Genomic DNA, 14,759 nt, shown 5'->3' on the forward strand with positions numbered 1-14,759 from the left:
GTGTTGCTGGTGGTGTTGGTGTTGCTGGTGGTGTTGATGCTTTAAATTTACCGTTGCTGACTTTGTGTTACACATTACTGTTGCAACATTCCCTTCCTGTTCCTTTATGCTGGTCCTCGTCTCTGGCTCCACCGTCTATCCCTGAGCATTCCCATTGTCCGTAATTGCTTTTCAATCCCAATAATTCCTCATGATAACCATGATTTACTGCATCGTCTTCCTCCCTCCCTCTCACAGTTGTCTCCTCTACCCTCCCTCACAGTTGTCTCCTCCCCCTCCCTCACAACTGTCTCCTCTACCCTCCCTCACAACTGTCTCCTCTACCCTCCCTCACAACTGTCTCCTCCCCCTCCCTCACAACTGTCTCCTCTACCTCCCTCACAACTGTCTCCTCTACCTCCCTCACAACTGTCTCCTCTACTTCCCTCACAACTGTCTCCTCTACCCCCCTCCCTCACAACTGTCTCCTCTACCCCCCTCCCTCACAACTGTCTCCTCTACCCTCCCTCACAACTGTCTCCTCTACCCTCCCTCACAACTGTCTCCTCTACCCTCCCTCACAACTGTCTCCTCTACCCTCCCTCACAACTGTCTCCTCTACCTCCCTCACAACTGTCTCCTCTACCCTCCCTCACAACTGTCTCCTCTACCTCCCTCACAACTGTCTCCTCTACCTCCCTCACAACTGTCTCCTCTACCCCCTCCCTCACAACTGTCTCCTCTACCCTCCCTCACAACTGTCTCCTCTACCCTCCCTCACAACTGTCTCCTCTACCTCCCTCACAACTGTCTCCTCTACCTCCCTCACAACTGTCTCCTCTACCCTCCCTCACAACTGTCTCCTCTACCCCCTCACAACTGTCTCCTCTACCTCCCTCACAACTGTCTCCTCTACCTCCCTCACAACTGTCTCCTCTACCTCCCTCACAACTGTCTCCTCTACCTCCCTCACAACTGTCTCCTCTACCCTCCCTCACAACTGTCTCCTCTACCCTCCCTCACAACTGTCTCCTCTACCTCCCTCACAACTGTCTCCTCTACCCTCCCTCACAACTGTCTCCTCTACCCTCCCTCACAACTGTCTCCTCTACCCTCCCTCACAACTGTCTCCTCTACCCTCCCTCACAACTGTCTCCTCTACCCTCCCTCACAACTGTCTCCTCTACCCTCCCTCACAACTGTCTCCTCTACCCTCCCTCACAACTGTCTCCTCTACCCTCCCTCACAACTGTCTCCTCTACCTCCCTCACAACTGTATCCTCTACCCTCCCTCACAACTGTCTCCTCTACCCTCCCTCACAACTGTCTCCTCTACCCTCCCTCACAACTGTCTCCTCTACCCTCCCTCACAACTGTCTCCTCTACCCTCCCTCACAACTGTCTCCTCTACCCTCCCTCACAACTGTCTCCTCTACCCTCCCTCACAACTGTCTCCTCTACCTCCCTCACAACTGTCTCCTCTACCCTCCCTCACAACTGTCTCCTCTACCCTCCCTCACAACTGTCTCCTCTACCCTCCCTCACAACTGTCTCCTCTACCCTCCCTCACAACTGTCTCCTCTACCCTCCCTCACAACTGTCTCCTCTACCCTCCCTCACAACTGTCTCCTCTACCCCTCCCTCACAACTGTCTCCTCTACCCTCCCTCACAACTGTCTCCTCTACCCTCCCTCACAACTGTCTCCTCTACCCTCCCTCACAACTGTCTCCTCTACCCTCCCTCACAACTGTCTCCTCTACCCTCCCTCACAACTGTCTCCTCTACCCTCCCTCACAACTGTCTCCTCTACCCCCCTCCCTCACAACTGTCTCCTCTACCCTCCCTCACAACTGTCTCCTCTACCCTCCCTCACAACTGTCTCCTCTACCCTCCCTCACAACTGTCTCCTCTACCCTCCCTCACAACTGTCTCCTCTACCCTCCCTCACAACTGTCTCCTCTACCCTCCCTCACAACTGTCTCCTCTACCCTCCCTCACAACTGTCTCCTCTACCTCCCTCACAACTGTCTCCTCTACCCTCCCTCACAACTGTCTCCTCTACCCTCCCTCACAACTGTCTCCTCTACCCTCCCTCACAACTGTCTCCTCTACCCTCCCTCACAACTGTCTCCTCTACCCTCCCTCACAACTGTCTCCTCTACCCTCCCTCACAACTGTCTCCTCTACCCCCCTCCCTCACAACTGTCTCCTCTACCCTCCCTCACAACTGTCTCCTCTACCCTCCCTCACAACTGTCTCCTCTACCCTCCCTCACAACTGTCTCCTCTACCCTCCCTCACAACTGTCTCCTCTACCCTCCCTCACAAGTGCACATTTTCGTCAGGGTTTACTGGTAAAGTCTCCATTCCTCACCCCCCCCCCCCCGGGACCTCCACTTAGTAGTGAACAGTGATAAACAATGTAGTGCAGAGTGCAAGGTGGGGGGGGGGGGAGTGAGGGTAAAGGGGGACGGAGAGGGTGAGGGCCCCTCATACCTCTCTCCCTCACTGTGTAATCTTAATACCTCCGAATGTTTAAAAAAAATGAAATCTTATATTTTTGCATTTAAATATTTTAAGTTTTTGTAAGTTTTGTTCCATTGTATGTTGATGAGGGCTGGGTGTTGGGGGAGGGTGTGCTGGGGGACGGGGTGCTGGGGGACGGGGTGCTGGGGGACGGGGTGCTGGGGGTACGGTGTGCAGGGGTACGGTGTGCAGGGGGACGGGGTGCTGGGGGACGGGGTGCTGGGGGTACGGTGTGCAGGGGGACGGGGTGCTGGGGGACGGGGTGCTGGGGGTACGGTGTGCAGGGGGACGGGGTGCTGGGGGTACGGTGTGCTGGGGGACGGGGTGCTGGGGGTACGGTGTGCAGGGGGACGGTGTGCTGGGGGACGGGGTGCTGGGGGTACGGTGTGCAGGGGGACGGGGTGCTGGGGGACGGGGTGCTGGGGGTACGGTGTGCAGGGGGACGGGGGTGCTGGGGGACGGGGTGCTGGGGGTACGGTGTGCAGGGGGACGGGTGTGCTGGGGGACGGGGTGCTGGGGGTACGGTGTGCTGGGGTAGGGTGTGCTGGGGGACGGGGTGCTGGGGGTACGGTGTGCAGGGGGTACGGTGTGCAGGGGGACGGGGGTGCTGGGGGACCCTCAAACCCCCTGTTCATGAATTTACCAACGGTATACACACGACTCGGAGCAAATGACGCTCTAGCATTTCTGGAAGAGTGCTTCGGTGACGAGCTCCGTTAGAATGGCAACACTGTAAATGCTGTTCATTCAAAACAGAACTTTTCTCAAATATAAATTAATATTATTATATATTAGCATATTGTGCATATATAGGCACTGGTTAGGTTAGGTGTTTAGGTTCTGTTGGCGATTATTGGTATTTGTAGTACGTGGGTGAAGCATTTACAGCGTTGTGGCTCGAACAAAATTCGTCATTGAAGCACTGGTTCCGGTAGTGTTCGAACGTCATCAGTTGTGAGTCGTGTGTAAACCGCTTTTCATTCATAAACAGCTTGGGTTTGGCGGGCGGATGGAATCACTTTTGGGTCTTTGTTTGGAGGACGGGCTGGTACAACTGATGACGTCCGAACACTTCCTGAACCAGTGCTTCGCTGACAACTTTTGTTCTTTTGTAAGGTCGCAGCCCGTCCTCCAAACAAAGATCCAAAAGTGATTCCATGCACCCGCCAAACCCCCCATTTATGAATGGAAAGCGATTTACACACGACTCACAACTGCTGAAGTTCGAACATATCCGGAACAAGTGCTTCACTGACGAATTTTGTTCGAATCACAACGCTATAAATGCTTCACCCACGTACTACAAATACAAATAATCGCCAACAGAACCTAAACACCTAACCTAACCTATCCTATGCCTATATATACACAATATGCTAATATATTATAATATTAATTTATACTTGAGAAAATTCCCGTTTTGAATGAACAGCATATTAAAATTTATGAATTCGTCTGTGGGGGCGACCGCTGAATGTAATGGACTTGGTCCGAGGACGGGTTGAAAGTCGAGACCTTTCGACCTAAAAGTAGTCTAGGTTGTAAGGTCACTCGCTGCGAACATTTTGAAACACGTCTAAAAGTATAAAGTCGTGTTTCAAAACAATATATTTGCTGGCGAGGAATGGTCAGGTGGTGTGTGTGTGTGTACTCACCTATTTGTACTCACCTATTTGTGCTTGCAGGATCGAGCATTGACTCTTGGATCCCGCCTTTCTAGCTATCGGTTGTTTACAGCAATGACTCCTGTCCCATTTCCCTATCATACCTAGTTTTAAAAGTATGAATAGTATTTGCTTCCACAACCTGTTCCCCAAGTGCATTCCATTTTTCTACTACTCTCACGCTAAAAGAAAACTTCCTAACATCTCTGTGACTCATCTGAGTTTCCAGTTTCCACCCATGTCCCCTCGTTCTGTTCCTTTTACGTGTGAACATTTCATCTATTTCCACTTTGTCAATCCCCCTGAGTATTTTATATGTCCCTATCATATCTCCTCTCTCCCTTCTTTTCTCTAGTGTCGTAAGGTTCAGTTCCTTCAGCCGCTCTTCATATCCCATCCCTCGTAACTCTGGGACAAGCCTCGTCGCAAACCTCTGAACCTTCTCCAGTTTCTTTATGTGTTTCTTCAGGTGGGGGCTCCATGATGGCGCGGCATACTCTAAGACGGGTCTCACGTAGGCAGTGTAAAGCGCCCTAAAAGCCTCCTCATTTAGGTTTCTGAATGAAGTTCTAATTTTCGCCAGTGTAGAGTACGCTGCTGTCGTTATCCTATTTATATGTGCCTCAGGAGTTAGATTAGGTGTCACATCCACTCCCAGGTCTCTTTCTCGAATCGTTACAGGTAGGCTGTTCCCCTTCATTGTGTACTGTCCCGTTGGTCTCCTGTCACCTGATCCCATTTCCATAACTTTACATTTACTGGTGTTAAACTCCAGTAGTGTGTGTGTGTGTGTGTGTGTGTGTGTGTGTGTGTGTGTGTGTGTGTGTGTGTCAGCCCCGTGCAGCAAGCGCTCGCCCGCTTTATAAATAACATGTACTTTACACATGAATCACAACTGATGACGTTCCAACTGTTCTGGAAAAGACTGGAAGGTTCCTCTCTCTTATTCTCCAAAAAGCGCTTCCCACAATGACTCCCGCCTGTACAGTCTAGCTACGAATAGCCAATCAAGCCCAATCACCTTAACTACATACGTCAGTTAATCACACGGCATTTTTATTTGATCTTGTTATTTTCTCAGATTTAATAGACCTAGACAATTCGCACTGATATCCATCTTTCCCTTGAACCCTTAATCAAAACACTAGTCGAAAGTTCTGTAATCTACCAGCTGCCTCGCTTGTTTATGAATGACAATCATTACACGCCATTACAGAATCTGAACACTAGTTGATTCATAGTTGAAAGTCGGGACCAAAGAGCCAGAGCTCAACCCCCGCCAGCACAACTAGGTATGTACAACTAGGTGAGTACACCACTCATGATAACGTTCCACTCTTGATCAGAACACAACCATTCCCCAACCAATTTACACGCAAGTGTAAACAGAAAGCTATACAAGAGATAAAGAAAAATCCTAAATATTTTTTCATATATGCAAAATCAAAATCCTCTACCAGTACTGAACCTATAATTACAACCGAAGGAACGTACACAGATGACAACAAAGAAATTAGTGAAATTCTAAGAAGCCAGTATGAGGCTATGTTTAGCACACCAATAAACAACATGAAAGTTGATGACCCAGACAGCTTCTTTATGAATGACATTCAAGCTGCAGATAATATAACGGATATTAACACGAACTCGGAAGACTTTGAAAGATAAATTGACAATATGCCTATGCACTCGGCCCCTGGTCCTGACTCGTGGAATTCAATATTCATAAAGAAGTGTAAAGTACCAGTAGCGCGAGCGCTCAGCGTAATATGGAGAAAGAGCCTAGATACAGGGAAGATACCAGCTGCACTTAAATCTGCAGATATAGCTCCTCTGCACAATGGGGGGGGGGGGGGGGGGGAGTAAAGCCTTGGCAAAAAATTATAGTGTGTGTGTTCACATATACTATAATTTTTTGGTGTGTATAACACACACACACACACCAGTTGCACTAACATCACACATAATAAACGTTTTTGAAAGAGTGATTAGGAATCAAATTTCTAGTTGTATGTAAAATATTGAGCTACACAACCCAGGACAACATGGATTTAGAGCGGGAAGATCCTGTCGGTCACAGTTACTCAACCACTATGACAAAATCACAGAAGCTCTAGAAGAAAAAAAAATGCAGATTTTGTATACACAAACTTTGCAAAGGCTTTCGACAAATGTTACCATGGAGTGATAGCACACAAAACGAGGTCACTGGGAACAACTGGTAAAGTAGGACGCTGGATACTCAATTTCCTGTCGAACAGAACACAAAGAATAACAGTCAATCAAATAAAATCGAGTCCAAACGCAGGTAAAAGCTTTGAACCTCAGGGTACAGTCCTTGCACCACTGCTTCTTCTTATTTTCATATCAGATATAGACAAAAATACATGTCACAGCTTTGTGTCATCCTTTGCAGATGACACAAAAATCAGCATGAAAATTACCTCTGCTGAAGACATTGAAAAACTACAAGTAGATATTAATAAAGTTTTCGACTGGGCAGCAGAAAATAATATGATGTTTAACAATGATAAATTCCAGGTACTCAGGTACGGCAAAAATGAGAACCTTAAACATAATACAGGGTACAAAACACAATCAAATCAGCCTATACATAGTAGGAAAACAGCATGTCAAGGCTTTTAAAATAATGATGTCTGACGACCTAACGTTTAGGGAGCATAACCAAGCAAATATTGCGTCAGCTAGAAAAATGATAGGATGGATTACGAGAACTTTCAAATCCAGGGATCCCATCACAATGGTTGTACTCTTCAAGTCACTTGTGTTGTCCCGTCTCGAGTACTGCTCAGTACTCACTTCCCCCTTCAGAGTAGGAGAGATTACTGAAATAAAAGGGAATACAGAGAACATATATGGCATATATGAGGTAAAAAAAAATTTATTGGAGTTAAATTGAACGTAGATATATGACCGAACCTAACCAACCCTTCCTAACCTAACCTAACCTATCTTTATAGGTTAGGTTCGGTTAGGTAGCCTAAAAAGTTAGGTTAGGTTAGGTTAGGTCGGTTAGGTAGTCGAAAAACAATTAATTCATGAAAACTTGGCTTATTAGGCAAATTGGGCCTTGCATAGTAGGCTGAGAAGTGCGTTCTGGCTACTAGGTACGACATATATATATATATATATATATATATATATATATATATATATATATATATATATATATATATATATATGTCGTACCTAGTAGCCAGATCGTCGTACTCGGCCTACTATTCAAGGCCCGATTTGCCTAATAAGCCAAGTTTTCCTGAATTTATATATTTTTCAATATTTTCTCTTGTGAAATGATAAAGCTATCCATTTCATTATGTATGAGTTAATTTGTTTAAATTTGAGTTAAAACTAACGTAGATATATGACCGAACATAACCAACCCTACCTAACCTAACCTAACCTATCTTAATCTAACCTAAATTAACCTAACCTATCTTAACCTAACCTAAACTAACACAATTAAGTCAATAATTTGTTCTTAATATAACATAATAATAATAATTTAAATAAACTAATTGGAAACAATTTATTGAAAATAATGAAAATCACTGGGCCTATTAGGCAAATCGGGCCTTGCATAGTAGGCTGAGAAGTGTGTTCTGGCTACTAGGTACGACATATATATATATATATATATATATATATATATATATATATATATATATATAATATATGTGTGTGTGTGTATCTATATATATATTAGTATATTTTGGTAGCAGTCTTTCCTGTAGACATATATTATTAAATGTGACCGAAAAAGTAAGATTAATAATTCTAACACGAATTTTCTCAATGTTTCTTATATTCTTTTTCACTGTTGATGGTAACTGAAAAATCAATTCTCCAAAATTCATTTTTATTTCTAGTCTGACGCGACACTTGAACAAGTTTCGTAAAACTTATTACATTTTCAAAGACTTTAGTTTACACACACACAACTATAACTGAACAGAGTTTAAAACAGCTTCGATTTTTTATACCTGCATTTCGGTGAGGTGATATGTTACAATAGTTTTGGATGAGGTGAAAACAAACTTTTAACACAAGACAGAACATGAAACAATGGGTATAATATTTTGTAAGTTAAAGGGAAGAATGGAAGTAATTGCAAAGGGCCTATTGGCCCATATTTCTTGATGCTACTATATTGGTGCAGAGTCTTGAAGTGGGTAGAATATAGTTGTGCATTAATTTGGCTGTTGATTGCTGGTGTCAACTTCTTAATGTGTAGTGCCTCGCACTACACATCTAGCCGCCTGCTATCGCTGTATCTATCGATGATTTGCATGTTTTTTGTTAAGACTTCTCTGGTGATGGTCTGGTTATGGGAAGAGATTATATATTCCTTAATGGAGCCCTGTTGCTTATGCATCGTTAATCGCCTGGAAAGAGATGTTGTTGTCTTGCCTATATGTCCCTACAGACAAAAATCAGAAGATACAATTGACGATCTACTATAAAACCAAGAAAACGGCCAACATACTCATGAGAAACTCTCCAGATACAAAGCAGAACGCTTTAAAAGAGACCAATGTCGTCTATGCCTTCAAATGCCCACTTGGGGACTGTAAGCCTCAAAGAATCCAGTATATAGGCAAGACAACAACATCTCTTTCCAGGCGATTAACGATGCATAAGCAACAGGTCTCCATTAAGGAACATATAATCTCTTCCCACAACCAGACCATCACCAGAGAAGTCTTAACAAAAAACACGGAAATCATCGATAGATACAGCGATAGCAGGCAGCTAGATGTGTAGTGCGAGGCACTACACATTAAGAAGTCGACACCAGCAATCAATAGCCAATTAATGCACAACTATATTCTACCCACTTCAAGACTCCGCACCAATATAGAAGCATCAAGAAATATGGGTCAATAGGCCCTTTGCAGTTACTTCCATTCTTCCCTTTAACTTACAAAATATTATACCCATTGTTTCGTGTTCTGTCTTGAGTTGAAAGTTTGTTTTCACCTCATCCAAAACTGTTGTAACATATCACCTCACCCAAATGCAGGTATAAAATCGAAGATGTTTAAGCTCTGTTCAGTTATAGTTGTGTGTGTGTAAACTAAAGTCTTTGAAAATGTAATAAGTTTTACGAAACGCGCTCAAGTGTCGCGTCAGACTAGAAATAAAAATGAATTTTGGAGAATTGATTTTTCAGTTACCATCAACAGTGAAAAAAAATATAAGAAACATTGAGAAAATTCGTGTTAGAATTATTAATCTTACTTTTTCGGTCATATTTAATAATATATGTCTACAGGAAAGAACTGTAGACATATATTATTTTAGACCAACCCGTCCTCTTTAAAATAACGTCACTTTTGGCTGGTATGCGCACTATGGCCAAATTTGTACGTAATTTGAAATGAAATCGACTCACAAAAGTGACGTACTGTTCCGTTTTCTGTTTGAGTCGTCCGGCCCTCCTCGGACAGCTTAGAAGAGGAACTTTCAATTTACGTTTTTCATAACGTTTTGAAACTTTATGAGAATTTCCTGCCCACGTAACCTATCAGAGGACTCTTTAACTTACTGTTGTTGAAAAAAAAATCCCAAATTTATTTTCAATTTATTTTAATTTTCATATTACGTCCATATTCGGCCATACGGGCAAGCGGCCAAAAGCGACGTTCTTTTTAAGAGGACAGGTTGTGTAGACATACTACCAAAATATACTAATATATATATATATATATATATATATATATATATATATATATATATATATATATATATATATATATATATATATATATATATATATATATATATATATATATATATATATATTGTTGGAGACCATATAAAGATCATGAACAATATATTGTTATTTTTACTCTCTCTCTGACTGTGTTACCAACCTTTCGTCCCACTCTCTTTCTAAGCACCAGCAAGAACTTCTTGGTCTTGGTCTGTCTTTTGCTACTTCCCCTGGCCCACGCTGTGGCATTGATCTCATTAGTTCCTTTGACAGGTTTGTCAATTCTAACTCTAGTACTCTTTCGGACCTGTCTGCCTTTAGAGGGGCCCTTATCCCCGTTCTTGACAGCTTGTTTTCTAAAAATAACCACCTTCCTCGTCGCTTCCAGCTTGCCCTTGCCTCCCTGAAATCTAACAACTCTATTCTTATCCTTCCTTCCGACAAAAGCAATTCGGTGGTTGTCCTTGACCGTGAGGACTACCTCCGAAAAGTAGATGTCTTGCTCTCTGACTCTCGCACTTATTTTCCTCTGACTTCTAACCCTTTGGATCGCCTCAAAACTTCCTTTAACCGCAAACTAAGACAGCTCTCTAGTCTTTGCCCTCCTGACTTTGATCTCATTAAACGTTTCCGTGTCATCTGCCCTTCTCTTCCTTATTTCTATGGTCTTCCTAAGACTCATAAACCTGGTGTTCCTCTTCGTCCTATCATTTCTTCATGGGGCTCTGTCAGCTATCCTCTTGCCTCCTGGCTCGCTAAAACCCTGACACCTTACCTTGGCACTTTTTCCCCTGCCCACCTTCGTCACTCTCAGGACTTCATAGAAAGACTGCGCCTGCAACCCTCTTGTAAGATGCTTAGTCTTGATGTCGACTCTCTGTTCACTAATGTTCCGCTCGATGACGTTCTCTCTTTCCTCAGACAGAAGGCGTCAGAGGGCCTCCTTCCTCTCCCACTTCCCACTGACGTTTTCCTCGATCTCATTAGACTCTGTGTTGAATCTAACTCTTTCTCTTTCAACGGTAAATATTACACTCAAACTTTCGGTGTCGCTATGGGTTCCCCTCTCTCCCCTGTTCTTGCTAATTTCTACATGGAATACTTCGAAACTGTTCTTCTTCCTTCTATTGATACTCGTCCCTCTCTCTGGCTTCGCTATGTTGATGACATTTTTGCTTTATGGCCTCATGACCTTAATCTTTTCCAGCCTGTCCTCGCCTCTCTTAACAATCTGGCTCCTTCTATCCATTTCAAAGTTGAGTGGGAATCTAATTCCCTCCTTCCTTTTCTTGATGTTCATGTTCACAGCTCTGTGTCTGGGTTCTCTTTCTCTGTCTACCGTAAACCCATGCATAGTGGCATGTACATTCACTTCTTTTCCTACCATCCTCCTTCTGTTAAGAAAAGTGTCCTCGTCTCTCTCTTCCTCCGCGCTCTACGCATCAGCGACCCTCAGTTTCTTGATTCTGAAATTGCCTTTATCTACAAATCATTCTCTCGCCTTGGTTATCCTTTGCATTTCATCAACTGTGCCCACTCTCAAGCTAAACGAAATTTCTTTCATCCTAAACCTGCTTCCAACACTAGTAGCACTGTACTATGCCTTCCCTTCATATCTGAACTCAAAACTTTTACCAATACCTTTCGTCCTCTTGACATTAAACTCGCCTTTCGACAAACTAACACACTTCGTAGCAATCTAGTTCACACTGCTCCTCCTGCTTCTAATGCTGCTGGTGTCTACTCTATTTCCTGTTCATCTTGTCCTCTCCAATACTTTGGCGAAACTGGCCGTACACTGAATGACAGACTTAAAGAACACAAGAGAAGTGTTAAGTCTGCAGACACTAACAATGCTCTCTTCTGCCATGTGAGGGATTCTAATCATCCCATTGATTGGTCTTCCTCCAAAATAATCTTTCCTGCCTCTACTCTACACAGACGCCGTCTTGTAGAATCGGCTCTTATAAACAATGTACCCAACATGAACCTGAGTCCTGGCTTTGTTGCTGTGGACTCTTCCCTTTCACAGTATATACTCAAATGCTCTAATCTTTCTAACAAACGTGACTTAACATAAGCTTTCCCCCTTCCAATTTCTTTCTTTCTCTTTCCTTTTCTTTCTCTCTTCTCCCTTTTTCTGTTCATTGTCTTCTCCTACGCTCCCTTGCTATCCTCTTCTTTTTCCTATTTCTATCTCCTTCGGTGGTTATAATAGGAGCTGCCTCGTATGGGCCAATAGGCCTGCTGCAGTTCTCATTACTACTATCCCCTACACCTGACTTTCCTCCTCAGCTCTCTCTTGCCTATTTATTGCCTGTCCCTACCTCCTCATCACAATCGACTTGAGAATGGTCCAGGACGGACCGAAACGTCGTCGTCCCTTCAATTTCTAGTGTGTGGTCTGGTCAACATACTTCAGCCACGTTATTGTGACTCATCGCCTGCATATATTGTTGGATATAACGGAAAGGGTAAGATTAATAACTTTAACACGAATCTTCTCAATATTTCTTACGTTCTTCGTCATTGTCAAGGGTAATTGATAAATTTACTCTCCAAAATTCATTTTCCTGGAACGTAAGGGAAAGGAATACCTAGCCATATGAAGCCGCAAGGTTAATCCCTTCCCTCAGGCATTAGGCCATTTGAATACAGTTTTCCTCTGTCTCTGAGGATGCTAAGTGTACATTAAGAAAGCACTGAGGCCCATTCTGGAAGGGCCAACTTTCCTCCTCACCTCTCATGATGCTGGAGTCATCTTCCTCCACGTGAGCTGCCAAGATTATACACTACCAATTATTGATTATATATAGTTGTAGAGTTGTGGTAGAGTTGTTAGTCTACAGTTGTAGATTATACACCACCAATTAAACATTATACAGCACTAGTTGCAGATTATACAGCATCAGTTATACATTATATAGCACCAATTATACAATATACATCACCGTAACATTATTAAACACACCGAAGCGTGAGAGCTCCAGACAAGGACCTCTTGTAGGTGACCTGGCTCCTGGCGGGCTGCAGGCGGGCGAGCCTTACCTGGAATATACCTGGAGTATACCTGCAGTATACCTGAAGTATTCATGGGGTATACCTGGAGAGATTCCTGGAAGCTCTTCTGTTGTCGAGGCCCAGCCTGAGGCCAGGCTCGACCTTCGATAACCTGGTCCAGCAGGCTGTTGCTTGGCGCACATTGTTGCATTGCCCGCAGGCTCACATCTCCACTAAAGCACTGTTAGTCAGGCACTTCTTGCAGACACTCGTCAAGTGGCTTCTTGAAGACGTGCACTTTTGTTCCAGCAATATTCCTTATGTTTGCTGGGAGGGTCTTGCATAGCCGTGGACTTGCAACTCTGACGTCCGTAATGCGTCTCCGAGTTCATTCAACGTAGACTTCCATCTGCATCACTCGCTCCAGTGTGTTGTTATTTTACTGGCCAGATTAGAGACCAGGTCCTTCAGTACCGTCCATGTATATGTTGATACCTCTCTCGTCTAATGGCCAGAAAACATATTTTCAGAGTTTTGAAACTGTCCCAATAATTTAGGTGCTCCAGGCGGGGTGCTCCAGGAGGGGTGTTCCAGGGGGGGTGCTCCAGATGGGGTGCTCCAGGAGGGGTGTTCCAGGGGGGGTGCTCCAGGAGGGGAGCTCCAGATGGGGTGCTCCAGATGGGGTGCTCCAGGAGGGGTGTTCCAGGGGGGGTGTTCCAGGGGGGGGGGTGCTCCAGGAGGGGAGCTCCAGGAGGGGAGCTCCAGGAGGGGTGCTCCAGGAGGGGTGCTCCAGGAGGGGAGCTCCAGATGGGGTGCTCCAGATGGGGTGCTCCAGATGGGGTGCTCCAGGAGGGGTGCTCCAGATGGGGTGCTCCAGATGGGGTGCTCCAGGAGGGGTGCTCCAGATGGGGTGCTCCAGATGGGGTGCTCCAGATGGGGTGCTCCAGATGGGGTGTTCCAGGGGGGGTGCTCCAGGAGGGGAGCTCCAGATGGGGTGCTCCAGATGGGGTGCTCCAGGAGGGGTGCTCCAGGTGGGGTGCTCCAGGTGGGGTGCTCCAGATGGGGTGCTCCAGATGGGGTGCTCCAGGAGGGGTGCTCCAGGTGGGGTGCTCCAGGTGGGGTGCTCCAGGTGGGGTGCTCCAGGTGGGGTGCTCCAGGAGGGGTGCTCCAGGTGGGGTGCTCCAGGAGGGGTGCTCCAGGTGGGGTGCTCCAGATGGGGTGCTCCAGGTGGGGTGCTCCAGGTGGGGTGCTCCAGGAGGGGTGCTCCAGGTGGGGTGTTCCAGGTGGGGTGCTCCAGGAGGGGTGCTCCAGGAGGGGTGTTCCAGGAGGGGTGCTCCAGGTGGGGTGCTCCAGGAGGGGAGCTCCAGATGGGGTGCTCCAGGAGGGGTGCTCCAGGTGGGGTGCTCCAGGTGGGGTGCTCCAGGAGGGGTGCTCCAGGCGGGGTGCTCCAGGTGGGGTGCTCCAGGCGGGGTGCTCCAGGCGGGGTGCTCCAGGTGGGGTGCTCCAGGTGGGGTGCTCCAGGTGGGGTGCTCCAGGAGGGGTGCTCCAGGAGGGGTGCTCCAGGCGGGGTGCTCCAGGTGGGGTGCTCCAGGTGGGGTGCTCCAGGTGGGGTGCTCCAGGAGGAGTGCTCCAGGAGGGGTGCTCCAGGAGGGGTGCTCCAGGAGGGGTGCTCCAGGCGGGGTGCTCCAGGTGGGGTGCTCCAGGCGGGGTGCTCCAGGAGGAGTGCTCCAGGAGGGGTGCTCCAGGTGGGGTGCTCCAGGTGGGGTGCTCCAGGAGGGGTGCTCCAGGTGGGGTGCTCCAGGTGGGGTGCTCCAGGTGGGGTGCTCCAGGCGGGGTGCTCCAGGAGGAGTGCT

The sequence above is a fragment of the Procambarus clarkii genome, chromosome 22 (genome assembly GCF_040958095.1).
Source record: "Procambarus clarkii isolate CNS0578487 chromosome 22, FALCON_Pclarkii_2.0, whole genome shotgun sequence".
NCBI lineage: Eukaryota > Metazoa > Arthropoda > Malacostraca > Decapoda > Cambaridae > Procambarus > Procambarus clarkii.